This window comes from Peromyscus maniculatus, chromosome 16, assembly GCF_049852395.1.
Source record: "Peromyscus maniculatus bairdii isolate BWxNUB_F1_BW_parent chromosome 16, HU_Pman_BW_mat_3.1, whole genome shotgun sequence".
NCBI lineage: Eukaryota > Metazoa > Chordata > Mammalia > Rodentia > Cricetidae > Peromyscus > Peromyscus maniculatus.
Window position 1 is genome coordinate 67,263,169 of NC_134867.1, and position 25,292 is coordinate 67,288,460.

Here is a 25,292-nt window from a genome sequence, read left to right on the forward strand (position 1 = left end):
GAGCAACTCAAATGATTCTTCCAGTATCTGAATTCCAGAGAAGCAGAGCAGCTCTTGAGGATTAATGTATGTGAATATACATAAAAGATACCATTAACCAAAACCTCCAAATTCATGGTGTGTGTGTGTGTGTGTGTGTGTGTGTGTGTGTGTGTGTGTGTGTGTGTGTTATGTGGTTTTGGTGTTTGGAATTTTACAAACATACAACTTGAAAAATGGCAATCTTACCAAAAGCAATCTATAGATTCAATGCAATTCCCATCAAAATACCAACACAATTCTTCACAGACCTGGAAAGAACAATACTCAACTTCATATGGAAAAACAAAAAACCCAGGATAGCCAAAAGAATCCTGTACAATAAAACAACCACTGGAGGCATCATGATCCCTGACTTCAAGCTCTACTATAGAGCTACAGTAATAAAAACAGCTTGGTACTGGCATAAAAACTGACATGTGGACCAATGGAATCGAATTTTAGACCCTGACATTAATTCGCACACCTATGAACATACAATTTTTGACAAAGAAGCCCAAACTGTACAATGAAACAAAGAAAGCATCTTCAATAAATGGTGCTGGCATAAATGGATGTCAATATGTAGAAGGCTGCAAATAGATCCATATCTGTCACCGTGCACAGAAATTTTTGAGTTTTAATGGAAAATATTAGTTTTGACAGGACAATGAATTGAGCAATATGATTAGAAATAGGGTCTAAATATTACTTATATTATTTATAATGTTAAGTTGTATGATGTAGCTTAGTGTGATAATCAAAAGAACTCCTTTCTCTATTATGTTCTTTGAATGTTCCATACATTTATGCAATGTATATTGCCCATATCCATTTATTTCTACTTTTCTCCGGCTTCCCCTAGTACCTCCACCCCTAGTCCCCAGCTCCATGTCTTCTTTTTATTTACTTTTGTTGTTAATAACCCCTGACTCTATTTAGTTCTGCCTGTATGCATATTGGTATATGGTCATCCATTGAGGAATAAGCAACTTACCATCACACACATCTCCAAAATAAAGTGACTTCTCCTCCCTTCAGTGGTCTTCAACTGCTAATAACTCCTCTGGTGGGTTTGAGCTCTTGGATGCTCCTCCCTCATCAATGCTGGAATTTTGATTGGCTTTTGTTCATGCAGGTCGTGGGCAGGTGACCACAGCCTGTGAGCTGATGTCATGTCCTCTCCCATGACCTTCTTTCTGTCTGTCAGCTCTTACATTCTTCCCATCCCTTTTCTGGGAACTGTGACATTCTTTGAGCCATGGATTATGGCAGGTTAATAAAGATGATGCCTTCACAGCTAAACACTCATTTATACTCAGCATTTTGTCCAGTAATGAGTTTCTGAATTATTATCCACAATAAAAATGTTTCTCTGATCAAAGTTAAGCAGCACAAATCTATGGGCATAGACATAATTTTTTTTAGAATGCATTGTGGCATTTTACATTTGATGAGCCAGATGATCCAGGCACTGCAGAGAATTCCTGCTGCATGAGGGTGAACTAATGAGGTGGGAAGTATAGGATACATACAGATAAAGATACATGTAGAGATGATACAGGGAGAGAGAAATATTCCTGCAGTAATATACTACATTCTTCTGTCCAGGGGTAGCTTCTTGACCTTTGAGCATCTGGGTCAGATAAGAATCACATGAGAGTCAAAAAAAGTGATGTTTCTCTAAGTTGTTCAGTCCTAGGAGAAAGGTCGAGCTGAGCCTTCAATTATGCTAATCAGCAAGTCCTGAACAGATGGAAGAGTCAGGCTTGTGATACCATTGCATCTCCATAGAAGGGAGCATCAAGACTGGGAAATAGCTTTTTTCCTCTTCCAAAGAAAATGTTAATTATTATGGTGAGGAGTGAAAATATAGAAGAGTTTTAGGGACTTAATTCTCATAACATGCTGATAAAGTGACAGTTTAGAAATGAAGCCTCTAGAAAACATATATTTCCTAGTATTGTTATAGAGCAAGGTCTCATAACAGTTGTTGGAAATGCAAATCTCCTCCCACACCTATCCACCCTCAAAATGTGTTCTTTTCCTTGACCCTGTGATGTTATCAAGAGACAGTTGTTAGAGCTGGGACTTGTGGTAAGAGTGTCTCATGTCTGAGCCATGCAACGGGTGTCTGATGGGTAGTACTGTACTCAAAGAAATTTTATTTTACAGATTGATGGCTCACATCACCCATGATCTCACATCTCCCTGTTGGAATCAATTGCATTATCTGCCACAAATCATTGTGTCTGCAGGGTGTTCATTCTTAGACAAAATTACAGACTTATCTATTTGTGGGGAAGTGAATGCCTGGGTGTGCTGATGAGTTTCAGAGCTGAATACACTGACTCATTTTCAGGGAGGAGAAAGGTAAGAAGATGACATGTTTCCCATCGGTGGACTGAACTCTGGAAGGCCAAGAGTACTTTCTGTTTTACATTTAGATTAAATGCTCTTTCTCCCAGCAGTTTCCTGGTGATTACCACAGAGGGGATTTCATATGATGAAGGAAGTGATTACATTTCCCTCACATATACTTGGTCTTGCTTTTGACTTCTGAGGTATTCAGGGGACAGAAAGCTAGTGCTGATAGGTTCCCTGACTCAGCCCTTTGAGTATCACTTTGCTGTGGATGGAAATAGGCTTTCAGAATGAGATGCTTCTCACTGGGGATTTCAGAATCAGCCATCATCTTGAGAGCAAGGTTACCTATAAAGGCATTAACAATGCAGGTCTATGGAAAATGCAAACCGTGCTCTGGGTTAGAGGTGCTCATTTTCCACTTTACCTCAAAATTCAAATTCATTTGTGGTTCTGCTTTCAATGCTGGTCCACGTCCCCTTAAATAGACTTTTTTTGTGTGTGTGTGTGTGTGTGTGTGTGTGTGTGTGTGTGTGACATGGATTATCTCTTAAATTATTACTTATTATGGATTGTTCATACTTATTTGTATATTATTTATTTACTTACTGAACTGAGAGAGATCTTTGAATTTCCTGTCACAGTCACAAATTGCTTCTGTGGTCACCTAGCAACTTGGATATAACACATTCTGAATTGTATTGAGTAGTTTTACTTGTGTACTATATTGTATTATGCAGCATGTTTGAGAAAACAAGGGGCAGGGAAAATCAATAGAAAGAGCAGAGAAGCATTCCATTGTTTCTTCCCCACAACTCCTGGGAACATCTGGTCTCATTAATCTCTAGTGCCTTACTCTATGTGATAGACATATCCTGCATTTTCATTCATCTCAAGCATGGTCTATTGAGAACTGCTGTTGCATAGCAATATGGGCAGATGCTTTTAAAATGTGTGTTTCTCAATGGATTCCAACGGAACAGCATCGTCCAGCAGAATGAAAACAGAACACAGCATGTTTTACCTTATGGGTATTGGTGTGTGGTTCAGGTCAGAAACAACTTTAGGCTTAGTTTAACAAATTGGGTGGTCTTAGCTTAATTTCTTGCAGAGTACTGGTGTGGGGTTAATGTTGACAACTGTGTAGTGAATTATGTTTGAGCTTCCCTAATGTGGTCTCTGAAAGACTGTAGCTGAGTACCACCATATGGTATTGAAACATTAGGAAAATTAGCTACTTTAAAATCCAAAATGAAGATCACCTGATAAAAATTCTGGAATAAAACTGGGATCCTGTATAGCCTGACTTTTTTGGAACTTTTATAGTTAAAAAGGTGGTGAATTTTAGAGTTGGACACACACAGATTAGAAATATACCTAGTATAAGAATTTAGCCAATTTTACCTTGGAAAAAGTAGTTTAATCTCACTAAACCCAAATATTACCATATATAAAGTTGGGATAAAGCTGTCTACCATGCCTGGGAGTGGTGATGCATGTCTTTAATCTCAGCACTCAGGAGGCAAAGGCTGGTGGCTCTCTGAGTTTAAGGCCAGCCTGGTCTACTGAGCGAGTTCCAGGACAGCTAGGACTATACAGAGAAACCCTGTCTTGAAAAAAACCCAAACAAAGAAATAAACAACAAACAAAACTATCTGCCCTAAGGGATGGCAAGAACCAAGCAGGTATGGATTTTCATACTCCTTCCACAACAGAAGAGGTAGACAAAACTGTACTATCTATTCTGAGCTGATTCTATTAAAAGCCCATGGATCAAATTGCCCATTTTGGGGAGGGGATGCTAGGGAAGTAGGAAAGATCACCTCAATGCCAGAAATTATGCAGCTAGTGAAATCAGACAGCACAGGGAGGTGTTCCACCCACTGGCAAAGGTATGCAGTTTAGTTGGGCTCTTGGAATAGAAGGCATGTGATTCTGCAGGCAATTTCATCACAGTATGTTTTCTATGGTTACGCTTTTAGTTCACTGACTTTGCTATTCAACAAATTCTCCTTCAGTTTATGACTGTGTGTTTTATCATGTATGAAGGCAAAACCAAGCCCCTTTGGTGGAGGCCAACAGAGGTTTCCTAGTGAGATCTGAGCTTGCTTAGAAGCTGCATTAAAGGATTGCTTGACCACAGGAGTGGTTACCAGGTGGTTGGAAGGGTCTGTACTTGGCTGTGCTAGGGGGAGGTTCTTTGCTCTACCCCTTTGGGATTCCTCTAAAAAGTCCTTTTGAAGAGACAGAAGGATCATTATCCATCGGCCCTCCTGAGGCTATCCTGTGTTTCTATCTATTTCTCTCCTATCTAAATATTTCTCACTCTTCCCTCCTCAAGAGTACCCTGGGGAAAAAGTGGGAGCAGGCCTCCCACAGAGAAATGGGTAGGTCCTCCCACACCCTTTAAATCAGAAAATCATTCCTATACTAGCCAATGCACTCCTGTGATAGTGAAATCCATCCATTCATGGAGGTAGAGCTCTCATGACCTCCTTGCCCTTTAAAGATCTCACTTCTCAGGACCATTGCAGCTTAACTTGAGCAGGAGTTTTGGAGCAGACATTCAAGACATGGCAGATCATGACACAGATCTCATTTTGTAGTGGGAATTTGCTCCATCCATGACCTTGGATATCTGGCCTGATAGAGGTGGTGCTTTTTTTGCCTGTGTCTACATGACCTCTTAAAAGGGAAGGGGAAGGGGGTCAAGAGCTCTCTTTTGGATGTGGAAGGCTTCCTGGCACACAGTTTGGCAAACTGGTCTGAAGCTTTCCACATCTTTCCTTAGGAGATGAATAGGCAACAGTGTTACTTCATTTTGTCAGTCAGTCTGTTTTCCCCATATAACACACATATATATATATGTGTGTGTGTGTGTACTTTTGTGTGTATGTAGTTGTATGTGTTTCTGTGTGTTTGTGTGTGTAGGTGTATGTATGTGTTTGTGTATCTGTGTGTATGTATGTTTTTTGTGTGTTTGTGTGTGTGTGTATGCACATGTGAGTGTGTATGTGTGGAGTTACAGGCATTTGCAGGATACCTAGTTTTTTATATGTGTTCTGGGATCTGACTCTGTTTCTCATGATGTGGAGCAAACGACCTTAGCCATTGAGCAATCTCTCTACTTCCCCACCCCATCTAGGTATTTTAATATTCTTCTCTTCTTTACACTAATTATCAAAAACTTTAATGTGGTACTATTATATAAAATGTGACTAGTGCTTATTGATTGACGGCTGGGGAGCTTATGTTTTAGTGTAGTTTATCCTAGTAGCTGAACAGATTATGATTATGTAAATATACTGTCTGGCTCTCCTTTCCAAACACATGGAAACATACTTCCCAATGTTCTTGCAGAGCCACATGATTAATTCAGGCCAACAACTGGTGAGTAGGTTATATGTCATCTTCAGACTCAATCAGTAAAAAGTTCTTGAGGGAAGATGGAGAAAGGAGATGCAGTAGCATGGATAACTGAGTTGCCCTCTAGAGGAGAGCTGCCTATGTGAGAAATTTGATTTCACTATATATGTTTTATGAACAAGAAATAAACCTCTGTTGTTCACTCACTGGCATTTTGAGTTTAACTTGTTATCCGAGTATTGCTTTCCTTCTCTGACTGGTTTTATCACAGATTTGATACCCCATCTAGACTTTTACAGTTGGAGCGTTCACTCTAACTAATGGCTTCTGACTGTCTACCACTGATTACTTTTTTGAGAGTTGCATTAGCTAATGGAACTTTACTGGCTCAACATTGTGCTGTCACTACAGAGCACCCTGCATTCAATGACTGACAGCTGAATGGCATAAAGACAATGTCCTTGCATGAACAGGGAACACATATGAAGAGAGAGTTTGAAGTCACTTGTAGGTGGAGTTTTCCTGTCCTAACCGCCTCCTCCTAAGTAGCTGGCAGCTGCTTCCCAAATAACTGATTCAGAGACTTAACATAAATTATAAATGCTTGGTCAACATCTCAGGCTTATCACTAACTAGCTCTTACAACTTAAATTTACCCATTTCTATTAATCTATGAATTGCCATGTGGCCTGTGGCTTTACCTGTCCTCCAGCATGTCTTGCTCCCTCTGTGTCTCCTGGTGACTACTCTGACTCTGCTCTTCCTCATCCCATCATTCTCAGCTTGACTTTCCTGCCTAACTTTATCCTGTTCAGCTATTGGCCAGTCAGCTTGTTCATTAAACCAATCACAGCAACAAATCTTCATAGTGTACAAAGGGATTACTCCACAGCAAATTGTGGCAACTACATGTAAATCACTTCACCAAAAACATTGTTCCTAAGGGTTCTACTCACCAAACTTGTACTTTTATATATCTCCACCAAAGATTTATGCCCAGAAAACTAGAAAACAGGTTAATATAGAGTTATTTCAAATTCCAAAGATTAAAACTCAATGAGAAAATATGAAAAGGGTGCAGCTTGAGTCTTAGGAAGATCATTTATCTATCTTTATTTTTTGTTAGAGGATCTTTTATTAAGTATTTTCTCTCACTGAATTTTAACTAGGTGGAAATTCCACTGCACCCCTCAAAACAAAGGTTGGGGTAGGGTTCTGTTTTTGTCTTTTCAGGATAATGGAAATACCCATCTTCCAGAAATCATAAGGCCTTGGATATCCAGATGTTTACAGCAGAAAGAAAGAATCTATTGGTACCAATCTACACATAGTAAAATCTCACTGTCTAACATCTATATCTCTATCAATCTAGAAAAGTTGTGGTTCCAATTCAATTATAAGCCAAGCTGGCTTTGGAGATGGAATTGGCTCACTCCTTCTCTAAACCCAAGCATATTGCTAAAAGAAAAGGTTGAGAGATTCTTCAGTCCTGTATTAGAAGAGCCCTCTCTGTGGGACAGAAGGAAACCAATAAAAAAGGGACCATTGTCTTCAAGATTCTAATTCTCTCCATGCTTACCCCTGATTTCTCAGAATCCTTTCTTACATGTTATGTCCTCTTTAAATTCAAACTTTTCATTTTGATAAAAAATAAGTTTTTTCAATAGCAATCTCTGAAGTCTCCAGAAGGAAAACGGGGCCCCAACAACAACTCTACCCAATCCATAATGATGCCATCATCATACTACACTTCTTGCCAGAATTTCAGCCAATCTTACCCATTACTCTAAGACTTGCTGTGGAACCTACAGTTAGTCTAACTGAGATCTAACTATCTGAGCTTTCTCACAGTACCCAACAGAGATACCATCATCCCCTAAACAGTAGAAAACAATTCTAAGAAAAGGACACCCCTTCTCCCTAAGGTTTCATATTTCTCAGGGTTATGGATGATGTTTATAGGGTTGGGGTTGGAAGAAAATATTAGACTGAGTATTCTCATAAAAAAGAAAAAAAAGGGAAAAGAAGAAATGGAATGAATAGGTATAAGATATTATGGTAGATTATTGTATTTACTAGTAAACAAATTAGTAAAATAGCAGCCTTAGATAATTTGCACTGTAATATGCACTATTATGGATTCTTATATGTTGATACAAAAGTAAACTATTTTTATATTCCTGTTTAAGATAATTTGTATATTGATACAAATACAAAACTATATTTGTTATAATGTACATATCTTTCTACTTTTATTTGAAATATTTGTATATTGATGCAAATGTAAATTTATATCTGTCATACTTTATGTATGTTCTACTTCTGTTTAGGATATTCGGTATATTGATATATATTTAAGATAATTGTCATATTACATATTGCACTATATATTCCTACCTCTGTTATAAATATCTTGTGTATTGTCACAATTTTGAAGTCATCATTCTTTACCATACATTTTTTTTATAGACTGTTTACCTTGTTTACATGAAACCTTAGTCCTTAAGTTATTTCGGTAGATAAGACTTATAGATTTATAGTCACCTATGCTTGTCATCTCTATAGTTACGTTAGTTAGGTTATCCAGAGTTACAGATACATAGATGGACAGGTAATCTTCAAACACTTCATAGACCTAGAGAATATGACATTTAAATAACTTAGAATTCTGTTGACATGAGACACAATTGCTCCTGGCAGCACCAATTTGATCCTGAGAGAATGTTGAACTTCTAAGACATTTCCATTTGGAAGTTTGTCTTCTTGGCACAAAATGGCCTACTGGGCAAAGAACTGCCCTTGCCTCGACTGCTGACAGTACGAATGCAATGCTGTCCTTTCTGGACAAGTGGGACACAAGGAAAGCGACCACTGTATTCTGCCAAGACAGGGTAAGATGGTCTTTCAGAATTTCTGCTTCTGAAAATGGTCTGTCAGATACTCTAGGCCTATAGCCAATTTGAATGCACCAACAATGCTGAGAAACATTAGGTGACTGTCCAGGCTGCCAGCTGTCTTGGTCTACTCTTGCAAGATTCCCGAAAGTTGCTTGCATCCATCTACTATTTCTCAGATACCATTATATTCCTTCTCAGGTCTTTGATGGGACTGAAGACTAGCAGTTATAGTTGCAACTTAGTGTGTATATGTATGTATGTATATATATATATATATATATATATATATATATATATATATATATAATCTTATATATATACACATATACATTTATATATACATATACATTTATATATATACATATATACATATACATATATATAATCTTAGATAGAGCATATTAAGTATTAGTTTCAGGTTCTTTAGGATAGGATACCCTTTGGAATGATCTTTGTAACATACCATTTACCTACGCTCTAGACTTCTCTGGATTTTAGTATGTATTTCTTGCTTGATATTGTTTGCATTGATTGTAGTTCCATCTTATCTAGGTCATTATCCCTCATTACTCCTGGACAATATTTGATAACCATTCCTTTGTATATAGTCTTGTATTAAGTTAGAACCTTCTTATTTAGACAAAAAGGGGGGAGATGTAGTGGGTAGCCATTCTAGCTTTGGTCTGGAAGTTCCAACCCCCATTGAGGCTTCGGTAACTATCACACCTACAAGGGAAGGCCAAATGAGGGCCCTGAAGACCTGAGATAGGGACACACTGCTCTCTCTCTTGCTGCTGGGAGCCCAGACACTAGAGGTAGATGGAGGAGAGTTTTCCAGAGAACACCGCCGGACGGCACTGCATCTTTCCAGAACCAGCCACCTACCTATCCCTTCATTTGTAAGTTACCCACTAAATGAATCTTCCTTTTAACTACCTGGAATGGCCTTAGTAATTTCACCAATAGCTGGGTCTTGGGGGAGATTGATTCCCAATTTTCTAAGAAAGCGCCATATTGATTTCCAAATGGATGAGATCTACATGAGCAAACTGGACATTAAGGGGGGGTGAAGGGGAAGGGTTGAGGGAAAGAGAGCTTAGAGGAGTGGGAGATCCCAGCTGGATCAAGAACAGAGAGGGAAAACAAGGTAAGAGAGACCATGATAAATGAAGACCCCATGGGAATAGGAAGAAGCAAAGTGCTAGACAGGTCCCCAGAAATCCACAAAGATACCTCCACAATAGACTACTGGCAATGGTTGAGAGAAAGCCCAAACTGACCTATTCTGGTGATAGGATGGCCAAACACCCTAACTGTTGTGCTAAAACTCTCATCCAATGACTAATGGAAGCAGATGCAGAGATCCATGGCCAGGCCCCAGGTGGAGCTCCGGGAGTCCAATCGGTGAGAAAGAGGAGGTCAAGAATTGTTGAGACCATGATTGGAAAAAGCACAGGGACAAATAGCCAAACTAGTGGAAACACATGAACTATGAACCAATAGCTGAGGAGCCCCCAACTGGATCAGGCCCTCTGGATAAGTGAGTCAGTCAATAAGCTTGAACTGTTTGGGAGGCCCCCAGGCAGTGGGACCAGGACCTGTCCTTAGTGCATGAGCTGGCTCTTTGGAATCTGGGGTCTATGCAGGGACACTTTGCTCAGCCTTGGTGTAGAGAGGAGGGGACTGGACCTGCCTTGACTGAATCTACCAGGCTAAGTTGAATCCCCAGGGGAGTCCTTGCCCTGGAGGAGATGGAAATGGAGGGTGGCCTGGAGGGAGGGTGGGGGGGGGCAGGAGGAAGGAGGACAGGGGAATCCATGGCTGATATGTAAAATTAAATTAAATTATAAAAGAAAAAAAATGCTCCCCGCCCCCCCGCAGAGGCATGCACCACCACTGCCCAGCTTAAAAACATTTTTTTGAACTTGTGTTTCCAACTATAGACTCTTTTGAAATCATTATTGGGCAGGTGTTTTTTTTTAATGCAAAATAGAATTATACTCCTGTATTTGGTGACTTGTTTTGCCATATTCTGGCTACATCTGCTCAAAGAGGTTGAAAGAGGTCATCATGCTCCCAAGTGTGCCATGAAAACCCAGCAGCCTGTAAGGCAAACAAAAGCAATAATTGTGTTCCAACTTCCCCAGTGGAGAAGCCCTGCATCTCAGTGCCATCAGCGTTGTTCAAATTCAGAAGTGCAACATCACTGAATCCTATTAGAGCAGCCTACACCAATGGGAAGAAAGAGAATTTGGTAATATTTCAGTCAATAAAAAAACGGTATGTATTTGTTAGCAAGAAAGGGAAACCAGTGGCCATATTTCTATAGCTCATTTCAAATAAATTGCTTCAAAAATGACTTCTACAATAGCAGAAATTATCTCACCAGATTCACTGCAATAAGCCATCTCACCAAGACAAGAGATAAAGTGACACTATAAGATGTTTTTGCAAAGCTCATCATCTCAGACATCAAGGACTGAAGGGGCACAATTTGCTTTTCAGAAACAATGTACCTCTCTTAAATCTTTCGTGAACATCCAATAAGTATAAGCCACTTTAGCCATGATTTTATTTTGCACATATTATTTGACTGACTTGGAACAAGCAATAAAATTAAGAAGTTGTTTGCTGTATAAGATTTTAGTTCTCCTCAGTGTTACCCTTTATTTTAGAGTAAGTATAGTAAGATGTTTTGTTTTTGACATGTTATGATTTTGGACATAAACACACAGTGATATTTGTGGTGTTAATAAAGGCTAAGCATAGCTATAGAATTATGTGAAGTAGTCAGTGGGTTTTTAACCAGTGGCTAAATAATTAGAAATGAAATAGTAATTTTGACTGGATGTTTCTGGTGACCTAGGGTGGTAATGTGTAAAATCAAATTTAGCAGCAAAGATCAGCTGTCATGATCCTTCATCGTCAGCTTCCCTGTGGGCATGTTCTTCATTGTATCTCCTTGTGTGTGTGTGTGTACTTGCCATTATGTCAGGGGGTCCCTTTTATACTTATTTATACAGCAAAACATATTATAATGATGATATCTGTGTAGGAAATGTGGACCTTGGCAGGTGACTAGTAATTTAGTGTCAACTAGAATAAATCTCAGGTCTTAGGTTTTCTCAGTTAACCTTGATATCATCCTTGAACCCCCTTTAGAATGTGTCTTTCATTTTGCATCTATTATCAGTGTCTTCAAAATACATCTAGAATAGTCTAATCCCTTCTCACAACCTCTATTACCACCCCTGTTTAAGTAAGTTAATCCTCACTACCTCATTGTACCCACTGAAATACTATCCATTTCTTCATATTTTTCCTTATTAGTAGATGCATTTGTAGTAGTTCTGTGAAAATATAACCCAAAATTTGTTATTTCTTCATTCAAAGGCTCCAGTGCTTCTTCCCTCTTCTATATTATGTAAAAGTTGTTTTTGCATTTCTGGCATCAACATAAACACACACACATATGTCACTACACACACACATACATACACACACACACACACACACACACACACAAAAAGGTACAATTTTTTTTTTAGCATTTCATGTAGAACAAAAATCTTCCCCTTCAAACCTGATGGAAGTTATATACAGTTGAGTATCACATTTTATAACAACAGCCATACACCATCGGAAAAAATATGTAGAGGGTTAATGCATTACACATTGCAGATTGCAAGAATGTCTAAACTATACTTGTCATTTTAAAGTTTGTTTTCCTTTAAAATTAAAGTATTTATCATTGTGCTGCAAATTAGGATGATTGGTCTCTTATCCCAGTTTGGCATTTTACAATTGCAAACATTTAGTTTCTTCATATGCTTGAAAAGTTTTCTTATTGAATGGATACTAAGATCTAGCTAGTTATAGTAACCTGTAATGATTATCTAGTTTTGCCCTTCTGGACTCTAGGGCTGAAAGTTTTGTGTGCGGTATCAACATACCTCCTTGACCTCAGAACAGGAAAGGGAGGAGGGGAGAGCTGAAGGGTGAATGTGGTTGAAGAGTGAGCTTGCATGCTTCCTCCAGGCATCACTGCAGGTGAAGATTGGAGCTCCCGTCAGACAGTTCTTTCCTCACCACCAGGTTACAGAGAGGACTCTCCTGGCCACTGGCTACCCATGCCCCAGGCCATTAGCTAATTGCTAGGACACCTCTCCAATATTTCATCGCAGAGGTTGAATCTTTGCAAATTTTCTTCCCTTTCTTAAATTCATTATTTCAGGCTGAGCATAGCAATGGTTTTTGCTGGGATTTTAATTTGTTGAGAAACTATGGGATACTACCCCATAAAGAATAGAAATCATGTTACATGGGATATATACTACAGTGGCTGCTTCTGCTTCAGCTGTTATTCTGAAACTTCTGCTCTTTTGGAGACACAGGAGGCAACATTTTTCTCATTGTCAGGGATGGCAGATGATGCATGCAACTGGGAAACAGGTAAAAAGGGATGTATACTCTCACAGAGAGAGAGGAAGGCCAGATAGATGAGGACTCTATATTTTTTTGGTGTGTACATATGACAACAGATCACCTCAGAAGGAATGCTGTCCAGGGAAAAGAACATTGTATTCACAGAAGCCAAGGCTGTGGATTTTTCATAGATATTATTAAGTCCTTTGTGACAGAGAATAAACAGCCCAATTTAACTAGGCTGTGTTTTTGTCTTGCAGAAAGATGCAAAGTCCCACAGCAAAGCTGAATGACCCAGAAGGAATGGAAACTTGGTACATAAGAAAAATCACAGGTGGTACACCTAAGTAAGTGTTCTTATCAGTTTTAGTGAGAAAAAAAAAGAAAGTCAACTTTCACAGAACTTCGACTAAATGCCATATACCTAATGAAGGTTATTTTGGTTTGTTTTAAATATGTTTGCTTTAAATAATATGGAAAAAACTTAGTGATAGGTTAGTAAATATAGATGTATGTAGAATTCCATACAATGCTCAAAACTCAAGTTTAGACATTTTCAAAACTCACTTTTACAAGTAGAAGACACATTTAGAATAAGGGTTTGCTTCTGTTTCTCTTTGTTTCTTTGTCTCTTTATTTTCTTTCTTCCTTTCTTCCTTGTTGTGCTGGGTTGTACCCAGAGCTCTGTATATATTAGGCAAGAATTCCACCCAACTCTAGCCCTGGAATAGATATTTTTTAAAAATGTCTGCCTGTGATGACCATTGAGCATACCTCAAGTGCTGTATCAACAGCAAGGTTGCCTCTTGTCATGTCCTAGTACTTGAGGGAGATGTGGAGGAACATAAGGATGCCTTCCAGGACAGTTGCTGTCCTCCAGTCTGACATGACTTTCCATCAGCTCCACTACCTATCCATCCCCTCCTCTTCATACCTTTTCTCAGAAAGTATCTGCTCTGTGAGTCCTTGAGGGTTGGTTTTTCTTAGACTGTACCATTATTGTTACTATCTTTTAAGATTGTCTTTCTCCCCTCCCTTTCTTGTAGAATATAAACTGCATGACGGAGATTTGATTTGTAATCATAGTCTTTAGTACTTCATTCTTGAACATGGAGGTGCACTGAGCATGGTGGTTTGTGAAATATATTTTAGTAATTGACTAGGAAGAAGTAGAGCTGAAGAGACAAGCTCATCAGTTAAATGTGTTTCTTGATCTCACACAGGACTTGAGTTCAGTTCTTAGAACCCCGGTTCAGTGGATAACAACAGCCTATACCTGCAGCTCCAGGAATCTACTATCTTCTACTGGCCTTTTCAGACACCCCAACACACATTCACATAGAAAATCTTTAAGAAAATGAATGAATGAATGAAGGCAGGCAGGCAGGCAGGCAGGCAGGCAGGAAGGAAGGAAGGAAGGAAGAAAGGAAAGAAGGAAGAAAGGAAGGAAAGGATGTAGGAAAGGAGGGAAAGAAGAGAAAAAGACTTGGGAGAGGAGTCATTCATACCTTTGAGGAGAAGTAAAAAAATAATTTGGGAATCTCTTGCCTTTGAACTGAGTATCATAGATTAATGGTTTGTTTTTTTAGGTGGAAGTAGAGGGTATTGAATAATAAGGGGCAGCGATCCAATTGCCATGAAAATCATCTTGATGTAAGTGCAGCTCAGGTTATAAATGTTTAATTGGAACCTTTATTTAATAGCAATTTCCCTATAACTCAGTCCATTCAAATAGATTCTAGGTGCAGGGGGCATTCCTGGGGACAGTTTAGTACAGAAGTTCACAACACAAACACAAAGTGATGTTGCCTCTCAAAGGGACATGCTAAGTGTTGTGGAAGAATTTTAGTTGTTACAGCAAAGTGGTAATGCATCTAGTAGGTAGAATAAAGGAATGCTTCATGCATCTTACAATGCACAGGGCAGTATCTAATGCCATAGAGTTTTCTTGCTCAAACAATGAATAGTGCTTTCGATGGAACACTGGTTTCCAGGGAGCTGGTAAGATTTAGAATAATAACTAAAATCTATACTAGCACTGAGTAGAATTTAAAAAATATAATTCCATTGATGTTATATACACAAATAAATGCATGTGGGTTATAAATGAAAAATTTCAGAGTGTCCTTTAAAGTCCATGTTGATATTTTAGTGTGTGATTACCAAGAATACATCTTAAAAATTTTCTGTAGTACTAGTTCATCTTTCTTTGTTTTGTGCTGCTGTGACAGGAGAGCTGAGATTGGGTAATCTGTAATAAACAGAAATTTATTGGCTCTCAGTTCTGGTGGCTAGGATATCTGCTAAGGTGTTGGTATGTGGCAAAGACCTTCCTGTGTCATCTCATGGTGGAAAGCAGAAGGGAAAATAGCACAAGAGAGGAAATTGCCTGAGAGTCATTATTATCCATAATATTAATTTGTTCACAAAGTACTCCGCTTCCACAGTGCAAACACCATTAGTCCCACCTCCCTACACTGTAATGTTAGAGATCAAGTTTCTACTCTTGAATTCTGGGAGTCACATCCAAACCATAGCACTATTTTCACAGTGATTCCAAAATGCCAGTCAAGTGGAGATTTCTCAGGTCAATAAATAGCAGGTAAGGAATAATTGCTGTTGTAACCAGGAAGGCATCTACTCATCTTGACTGCTGGCGGTGTGGACAGCCCCATTGCTCTCATGTGTCTGAGACACATGTCCAGTTGCTGAAGTTACACAATTCTAATGTATTTCTATTTTCACCTACATTTGCTAATCTTACTGTGGTTTTCATTGTTAATTAAAAATGCTATTTTCCCCATTTTGTTCACACCAGCTAGGAAACTGGTATTGGGTGATAAAGGTGATTCTGTAAAAAACAGCCTTTGAAATATGGAACATTATCTTATAGAAAGGATAAATGGGAAGATGTATTTTTAAGTTTCCTTTATTGTACTTGCAGGAAACTATGAAAAGGGTACTCTAAGGGTTTATAGCAGGGAGCATCTTCCCAAAAATACATCTTAGCACTGGACTGACCCAATCTCTGTCTCGACAGCTCACTTAAATCGAAATGCAACCAGTGCTACACTTCATCCCCCACTTTCCTCTGGCTTCCATCTCTTCTGATGTTTATTTATGTAACAGTGTAGGTAAGGATCTGGCTATGTCTTCCGACACCAGTTTGGGCATGCCTGGACCAGTCATTGCAATGCTAGTTTCAGCACTAACCCTTGAGCAGCACAGACCTTAACACTGTGCACTCTGCCTGAAGTGTCTTATTTTCCCCTGGTTTTTCTCTTCCTTGCAACTAGCAGACTTTGAACTGGACGGTCTGGCTTAATGTCTATATAGTAAGTAGGTCAGGCTGATGCCAAGTTCTAAAGACCTGCAATGAGAAATCATCCTGACTTGAGTCATCTCTGTTTAGGCAGAGTTACTATTTGTTCTTCTTTCATAGCATTACAAACTTTGACAGTTTTGTGGATTGGTTTATATAATTGTCTTCTACTCTTTCTTTTAAAAGATAGCCTAGATTGGAATTGTTTAATGAACTATTGTTGTGGGACTGAGATGTAGCACACGTTTAACCTGCATGAAGATTTTCATTTACTCCCCAGTACACTCTCAATAAATTAATATAGAAAACTTGATAGTAAACATATTAATAGTTTACCTGGAGAGAATTATACATATGTGTGGATGTATTATCATAAATCATAGTGAGACATATGCTGGCATAGTTCATTATTTCACCTTGAAGTTCATTTTCCTTCATTATAAAATTAGTATACTCTCTTTTCTAGAACAGCTTTAGATTTACAAATACTGGCACAGGCAAGTAATATGGGGAGTTTAAGGCCTCCCTGAGCTACAGAGTATTTTGAAGGTCAGAATTAATAACATATTGAGATCCTGTCTCAAAACTTAACAAAGGGGGTGTGTAGTTTTTGTCTAGCATGTACAAAACCTTTAGTTCAATACTAAGCTGTACACAGATAGTCACACACACAGACAGTTACACATACACACTCGGGGAGGGGATAAGGAGAAGGAGAAAAGACAAGATAGTAAATAAAAACCACTGGTTAATTCTCTGTCAAAATCTTTCATATCATCATTACCTGGCACTATTTGTGTGGTACAGTTATTCAACTGAAAACCAATATAGACAGGTTGTTCCCAACTAGAACACACCTCTTTATGTTATATCCAATAAGTTTTGTTGAATGAACAATGTCCTAAATCTAGCATCATAGCACCATGCAGAATTATTTCATTGCTTCTAAAATACCCTGTTACTGCACTTAATATACCCTTCCTCTGTTCTTCTAAACTTTTGCTAACCAAATTATTTTTAAGTGCTTCTATATTTTAGCCATTTCCAGAATGACACATGGTTGGGCTCATACAGCCTGTGGCCTTTTTAAGCTTTCCCCTTTTGTTGTTCAGCAATTTGAATCTGCTTGTCTTGCCAACACGTTTTTCTTTTTGTCCCTGAGTAGTATCCAATTGTATAACAGATTAGTTTACTTGTTTACTTTTGGAAAATTAAGGAAAATCAATGTAAGATTTTTTTCCTAAACACATGATCTTTTTTCTAAGGTTTTGAGAAAAAAAATGTGAGGTGCCATTGAACACAGCAATCTGGTAGGGACCTTTCAATTACCTGACAAGGTATGCTAAAGATGATGCATAACAAAATACATGTTCCTTCCTAGAATGCTGTCGAAGCATACTATTCATGAGAACACTTGTTTAAATTGTACTAAGTGGCAAAGCCTATTCTGCATGGGGATGGATTAGGACAGGAGGTTTTTTCTATGAACCCTGGTGATAACGCCAGCTAGCAAGGCCCTTAAGGCATAACTGTGTTCTGGTTGCCTCTTGACTGCTTTGCCTTCATGTCTGTTGTCAAATCTCTTTTCTCAAATTCCAGAAATAGAAAACTAAGTGTCCAGAACTCTGTAATAAGTATTAGGAATTCAAATCTTGATGAATATCATTGTTGAAGAATAGTTTAAAACACTTGTCTGTATCAGGATGTTTATTAAATATTTTTTCCATCACAGGCAATTTATTTTGTTCTATTCAATTTGTAAGTATTGCTATATTTTAATGTGTGTATATATGCACATATACAAGCACATATCATACAGAGACACATCACTCATCATAGAAGGAAAGTCAAGAATCAAAAGATAGTATGGAAGCTGGGTGGTGGTACACACCTTTATTTTTTATTTTTTTTCAAATTTTAAATTTTAATATTTTCCCCAGATTTGCAACATGCTGTCAGATATTCTTTCACCATTCTGGTCAATGACAGAAAATAACTTTGCATCATCCTCATGATTATCAGGACAAGCAGTCTTTCTTTGTAGTATATTGGGTGACTGGATGGGTTACATGCCTGCAATATTTACTTAGATTATTTCCAATTTTGGCAGCTTTATCAGTATATAACTTCACTGTTGAGTCACCAAATGGTAGATATGGTGAGTTCATATTTCTGGTATCAGGTTATTAAAGATTATGGTGTCCAAAATTGCTGTGGGATGTTCTGTATGTCAAATTGCTCTGATTGGTTAATAAATAAAACACTGATTGGCCAGTGGCTAGGCAGGAAGTATAGGCGGGACAAACAGAGAGGAGAAAAGAAAGAACAGGAAGGCAGAAGGAGTCACTGCCAGCCGCTGCCAGGACAAGCAGCATGTGAAGATGCCGGTAAGCCACGAGCCATGTGGCAAGGTATAGATTTACGGAAATGGATTAATTTAAGCTATAAGAACAGTTAGCAAGAAGCCTGCCATGGCCATACAGTTTGTAAGCAATAAAAGTTTCTGTGTTTACTTGGTTGGATCTGAGCAGCTGTGGGACTGGCGGGTGACAAAGATTTGTCCTGACTGTGGGTAAGGCAGGAAAACTCTAGCAACACAAAATGACTGTTATTCTGTGTCTTCTCTAAGATATCTCTAGAAAAACCTGATCACAGGTGTGAATAAGCCTTGTGGAGAACACCTTATGAGTGAGCTTCAGATTGGATCTTTTTGGACCTGTCAATGTTATATTAATAAGCTTAGATGTGAATCCTTAAACTTGAGCCTTGACTCAATTGCAGCCCCAGTTAGCACTAAAATTGATCTTATGAGGGAGACTCTGGGCCAGATCTACTAGTCAAATTGCTCTCAGACATCAAAATCATACAATGGTAAATTTTTGCTGTTTCAAGCTACAATTTTAAGTTTAATTTGTTATGCAGCAGCAAGTAAATGGAGAGTATTTCAGAATATGAAGAGGCATTCCTAAGGATTGGAAGGCAGGAGTTATCTACAGACACAAGGGATGTGTCAGAGCTTTGTATGTCTAGAGTAGAGAGTCTTGGGACTTAATGAAAGACTGAGGCCACAGGAATCCCCTTGGTAGCAGTTTGTGTTCAAGCCTGTGAGCCTCTTGATCAAATAGTGTAATCTTACATCTAACACATTTAACGATAGAAAATAAAACAAAGAAAACCAAGGAACATCTCATAATGCTGAGTTCAGACTCGTAGCACACCACTGTTGTCTCAAGAGGTTTTCTTCCCCTGGCTAAGCCTTGTATGTTTGATTCAATACAACATTGTCAAATATAAGCTTGAATCCTGCTGGAAAATTAAGATACTCTCTTCTGGTTATTTAGCACAACTGTGCCAAACTTTAATCTTGCTTACCTGACAGTATACATAAATGATACCCTTAGGTCTTCCAAAAAATTATTTGGTGAGCATATCAATTGATAAACATCAATTCTTTCTTTTTTAAATAGACAATTGAAAAATGCAGGCTATTTCTTTGATTAGGTTTCTTCTTTATATTTTTGGTTAATCTAAGCCCTAAAATATTCAGTTGATTTTATGCTCCTTGAGGGAAAAAGTAATTTGCAATTCTTCTTTCTGTCTTCAATGTATTGATAGTACTTCAGGTCTACTCTTAAATACAATCAAGCAATATTTAGTTAATTGATTTGGACACTGTCTTAGGTACACGCCTTTAATTCCAGCACTTAGGAGACAGAGGCAGGTGGATCTCTGTGAGTTTGAGGCCAGCCTGGTCTACAGAGCTAGTTCCAGAACAGCTCAGGCTACATAAAGAACCTTGACTTGAAAAACTGAAAAAAAAGGGGGGGATGGTTAGCAATGAATTGTAACCTTCAGACTGGATGGATGTAGGGACTAGGCTTTCCTTTCTATGATGTGTGTGTGTGTGTGTGTGTGTGTGTGTGTGTGTGTGTGTGTGTGTGTGTGTTTGTGTGCATGTTGTACATGTGTGTATGTGCATGTGTATGTGCATGTGTGTGTGTTTTTTTGTGCATGTTGTGCATGTGTGTGTGCATGTGCATGTGTGTGCATGTGTGTGTGCATGTGCATGTGTGTGTGTGTGTGTGTGTGTGTGTGTGTGTGTGTGTGTGTGTGCATGTGTGTGTGTGCATTATATAGAGCCCAAGCTGGCTTTGCACTTTCAATCATCCTGCTTTAGCTTCTCAAGTGCTGGCTTATAGGTGTGTGCTACATTTTAGTAGTATTTTTTTAAAGATGGGTTATGTAAAAAATTCTTTCTTTTTTCTGCATTATCAAAATGCTAAAATATGTATCTAAATCATAAGAACTAAAATAGAGCATAGACCAATAGTATAATTTGGGAAACATCCTCATATTCACATTTGAAAATGGAAGAAAAATGCAGGTGTACAGCACTATTTTATCTTAGTGTTCAAATTTCGTTTCCAGATATAAATAGCTTTCCTTAAAAATGTTCCTTCTGGGGAATTTGCTGATTACATGTGAGAATATAAAACAGTTGAGGAATCAGTGAATGTAAAAGAATACTGTTTTCAAGGGGATAATCTCAAAGTGGTCCAGATGCTTGTCTTAACATTTCTTCTTTCTTTCTGAATAGCACAAAATGTTTCCTGCTTACCCTAGAATAAGACTCATAATAATCAAGTATAAAGTTGTCTTTCTATTTTGTCATTTAAAGAGAGCAGGGTGAATACTGAGAACTGCTGAGAATGTGCAGCACCAGCCTTGGCCTGACCACTTGTGAAAGTCTGGTCTCCATTCTGTCTGATACAAAGAAGGTCTGTGGAAGCGCTCAGTCGAGCAAACAGGAATGTGTTGTGTCTCTGGGGTTTCCTGTCCACCCCCCTCCTTTTCTTTTCTCCACAGAGATGGATCCTTTGGTGAAAAGACATCTGTGCTTTCGTCTTTCTCTTAAAGACTGAATGTCATGATTTAGGACACACAAATGTAATTTCAAGTTTGACTGCCTGCTGGTTTATTTCATGCACCTGCTTTTAGAGGAAGGAAAGACATGATTTTAAGAGGCCATTCTGAGGCCAGAGATGACATTTGACCTGAGATATCCCACAGGAACATAGGAAACAGAAGTACTTATTCATAATGGGTGACTTAAACAAGGAAGAACACATGTGCAATTATATTTACATAATCAACACATAGGCTTTTCGCTACCCTATTATTTTGTAAATTTTCTGGGTCACAAAACCAATTTCTACTTATATCTACATTCCTGTATTATTTTATAAGTTAATTCTTGTTTTGTTGACTTCAATCTTAAGGGTTTTTAAAATAATATTTCATTTTTAAAATTAGGTATAAGCTGAAAATCTGTAAATGTGATTTTCTAGTATTTATTATTTGTTTCTAACCAAAATATAATCTAATTAAAATATTTTGCATAGCTCAATATTAAGGAATTTCCCAAACAGAATTGTTAACAAAATTTTCTAAAAGTCTAAGAAATAATGAATGGAGGATCTAACATGCAACTAGCTAACCCTTAAATCATTTTCTGGGATGAATGGGTATTCATCCCAAGTTAGTTACCAAATGTGGGAAAATAAACATCAGAAAAGAGACAAAAAAAAGATAAAAAATAAAAATAAGCTCAGCGTAAATGTTAATAGGATAGCCCATGATTGCTTTTCCTGTTACTAAGAGCATGGATTTCTCCATCTTTGACGCCATGAATCAGGGAAGTTCACTTCCACTACTGTGGAGCTGATTTCCCTAGAATAATTAATTTCTTGTCCATTGTAAGTTGCTGAAACAGAGCAGGGGAAGTGAGCACTGCCAGGTTGTAAACATAAGACGGTGCACTGGCTTTATGGCGATGCCCACACTTGTTAGGACTGATGTACAGCAGGTGTCCCCAAAGCCTTGAAAACATCTGCACCAACATAAGGTGGGAAAAGAGTCCAATTAGTGGTTTGCTTTGTGCTTTCCTTTTAAATTATTTTTCAGCAAAGAAGTAGCCCTTCCTTCTTTCTTTCTTCCTTTCTTCCTTTCTTCCTTTCTTCCTTCCTTCCTTCCTTCCTTCCTTCCTTCCTTCCTTCCTTCCTTCCTTCCTTCCTTCCTTCCTTCCTTTCTTTCTTTCCTTCCTCCTTTCTTTCTTCCTTCCTTCCTTTCCATTTTTTCTTTCCTTATGGAACATAACAAAAATAAGAAGTGTTATTATATTGTTGGTGGGTGAGACATTTTTATTTATTTGTTTTAAAATCAGTGTTCTTTGCTACCATTACAGTGAACTTATCTTTTTAACTGAAGTATTTGTGTGTGTGTGTGTGTGTGTGTGTGTGTGTGTGTGTGTGTGTGTGTGTGCATAAATGTCTGTATAGATGCATATACCCATTCATATGTGTAGTGAATTCAGAGGAGATATCAGGTGTTTTGCTTCTGTATTCTTTGCCTAATTCTTGATGAACCTAGAGTTAGGCTGGTAGCCATCAAGCTTCATTGCTCCTTCTGCATCTGCCTTCTACGGTGCTGGGTATTAGGTTTACATGTGGGAATGCCCGACTTTTTACCTGCTGGGAATCTGAACTCATGTGCCTGCCCAGCAGGTGCTCTTACCCACTGTACCTTCTCCCTGCCCCCCATACCTATCCTTTTGTCTATAGATATTCTTATGCTTGCTTGATGAATTAGTAGGACTTGAGGAAATGAAAGTAAAGGTAAGTTATCAAGAGAATAATTTTTTTGTAATTCCCACCTTATTGGGATGTGATCATGTTTGGTGGTGAGTAGGTCATGAAGGAAAGGCAGATGCCTATTTCTAGCAAGTTCCTCAGTTGACTTTTATTGTCAAGCAACCAACTTCATTCTTTTGAGAGTGAATTCTATAGTAAACCTAGAAGGTTGCAGTTACTTTTCTTTTTTGTAAAGCTCAGGAATTTTTGCATTTTCAGAAAAGTTAGTATGATGTTGGGTTTTCATTCTCTGTAAAACAGTGGTGATTTCTTTTAGAGGAGTGGGCTGTATTTTGGTATTCAGAGTTTCAGCTGAAGGAAGTAAAGATAAAGGAACTCTTTAAAGAAAAGTATTGTCTCATGCTGAGATGGAAGAGTAAGCTAAGATTCCACAGAACTGTACAGAATTAAATCCTGTCTACTTTTTGTTCCACTTTTTCTGGGTAGGAATTTTGTACCTGTCTTTGGCTACAATAATAATTGCCCTCAAGCTAGTAACTTTTTATCCTTAGGACAAACAACTTGTGTGAGTGTGTGTGTGTGTGTGTGTGTGTGTGTGTGTGTGTGTGTAGACAAGATGCAGCTTTATTACGTCTATACTAGGTCAGTGGAATATCCTGAGACCAAGCCCAGAGTGCAGTAGGGTTTTGCTTTATTTACAGTTTTAATCTCTTTGTCCTTCAAATATAGTAACATATATTTTCTCTTTAAAAATCTTATTTTATTTTTAATTAAAATATAAGGACATCATATCGCCTTTTATGGATGCCAACCCAGACCTCTGGAACTTCTTTTCATAAAGAGCATTCTTATATCTTTATTTAATTCTCTTCCTCTTCAAGCCACAAAGGCATTCAAGTATATGTGATTCCTGGGGAAAATTGGCTAGCATGGTACCTATGTTTATTTTCTCCCTAAAGTTTTATTTCCCACTTCTCCTTTTCTGACTTATCCTCATATTTTTTCAACATCAATGACTAAACTTGGCATAAAGGGGAAATTATAGGAATCAGTTCTGTAAGATGTAAACACATGGGTAAAACGAACCACCTTCTCAGTGATTGCTTCTTTGAGGGTATTCTTCTGATGTCCTCAGGGGCTTAGTTAGCTGGAACCTCCAGATCTCTACCACCTTGAAACAGATGGAGTTATATTTCCATCTCTTGAAGGTATGTCTGAGTGACAGCTGGTTTATCTATTGAACTGAAATCTGATCATCTAAATTCCTCACAAGAAGAGGAATAAAAGAGAAATATTCCCATCAAATCAAAAGGAAAAGCAGACTCAGAGCAGACTCCTTTAGGCGGGTCAAGTTTCTCAAGGCCTCCCTATAAAAGTTTACAGTGGAGAAAAGTACAAAAGTAAGTAATTTGTAGACAAAATCCCACCTGTATCCAAAGAAGAATATTTCTTCAAAAGAGTGAAAGACAGACTAAGGCTTCTTCAGAGCCAGAGGCTGTAACTGAAAGCTTCCTCCAACTTAAGGTGACACTAAATCTGATACTGAAGTTCAATACTGAAGAATTGCTCCATCCATTCAAAGTCTGGGAGGAATTTTCTCTTGGAGAAATTTTCACTCATATTCCCAATTCTATTTATCCTGAAATGGTATCAGAACAAAGATATGAAGAAGATGATGAAGAAAAAAAAAAAGAAACAAAGCATAGGAACTTTGAAAAGAGGCCAGTTATGCAAGACAATATTATGAAGCATTAGCAAAGTCTATTCAGTCCAATAGGATAGTTGCTACATGCCTATTATTGGCAAGTCACTCAGTAAGGGGTTTATTGAAGCCAAGGTGAATGTGATGTTGACTTGGAAAGCTGACTGCCCAGTGAAGGAGGAAGAGGTGAACATGTGCAGAGGAGGAACTCTTCTGTGGAGAACTGATATCAGAATGCAAAAGAAGTTAAAGCACATCTCATAGTCTTCAAGTTCCACATAATGAAAATGTCCTTTTTCCTCTCCCCAGGGAGCAAGGCTTCTTGTGATACTTGCACTGAGAATTCGGTCCCTCTTCACTAACTAGTCACTTATTAAACCAACTGTTGTCCTGCCATTCACTTTTTCCTTCCTATAAAATAACCTGTATCAGGATACTTTTCTCTTTCCTGCCCTGGTCCCATGGTCCCACAGCCACTTTTAAAATAATCATTCAGAGGCTAAATATTAATTACAAAATGTTTGGTGTATGGCTCAGGCTTATTACTA

The 25,292-nt window shown here is 38.2% G+C and overlaps 1 long non-coding RNA gene across 1 annotated transcript in view; it reads left to right on the top strand.

Annotated features, from left to right (window-relative positions):
- The window catches only part of LOC143268986 (uncharacterized), a 119,965-nt gene extending 106,327 nt beyond the window's left edge, over positions 1–13,638 (top strand). Inside the window, exon 4 of the long non-coding RNA XR_013045244.1 lies at positions 13,331–13,638. This is a non-coding gene — a long non-coding RNA (uncharacterized LOC143268986). The remainder of the gene's footprint in view (positions 1–13,330) is intronic.
- Positions 13,639–25,292: the final 11,654 nt, after the last annotated feature.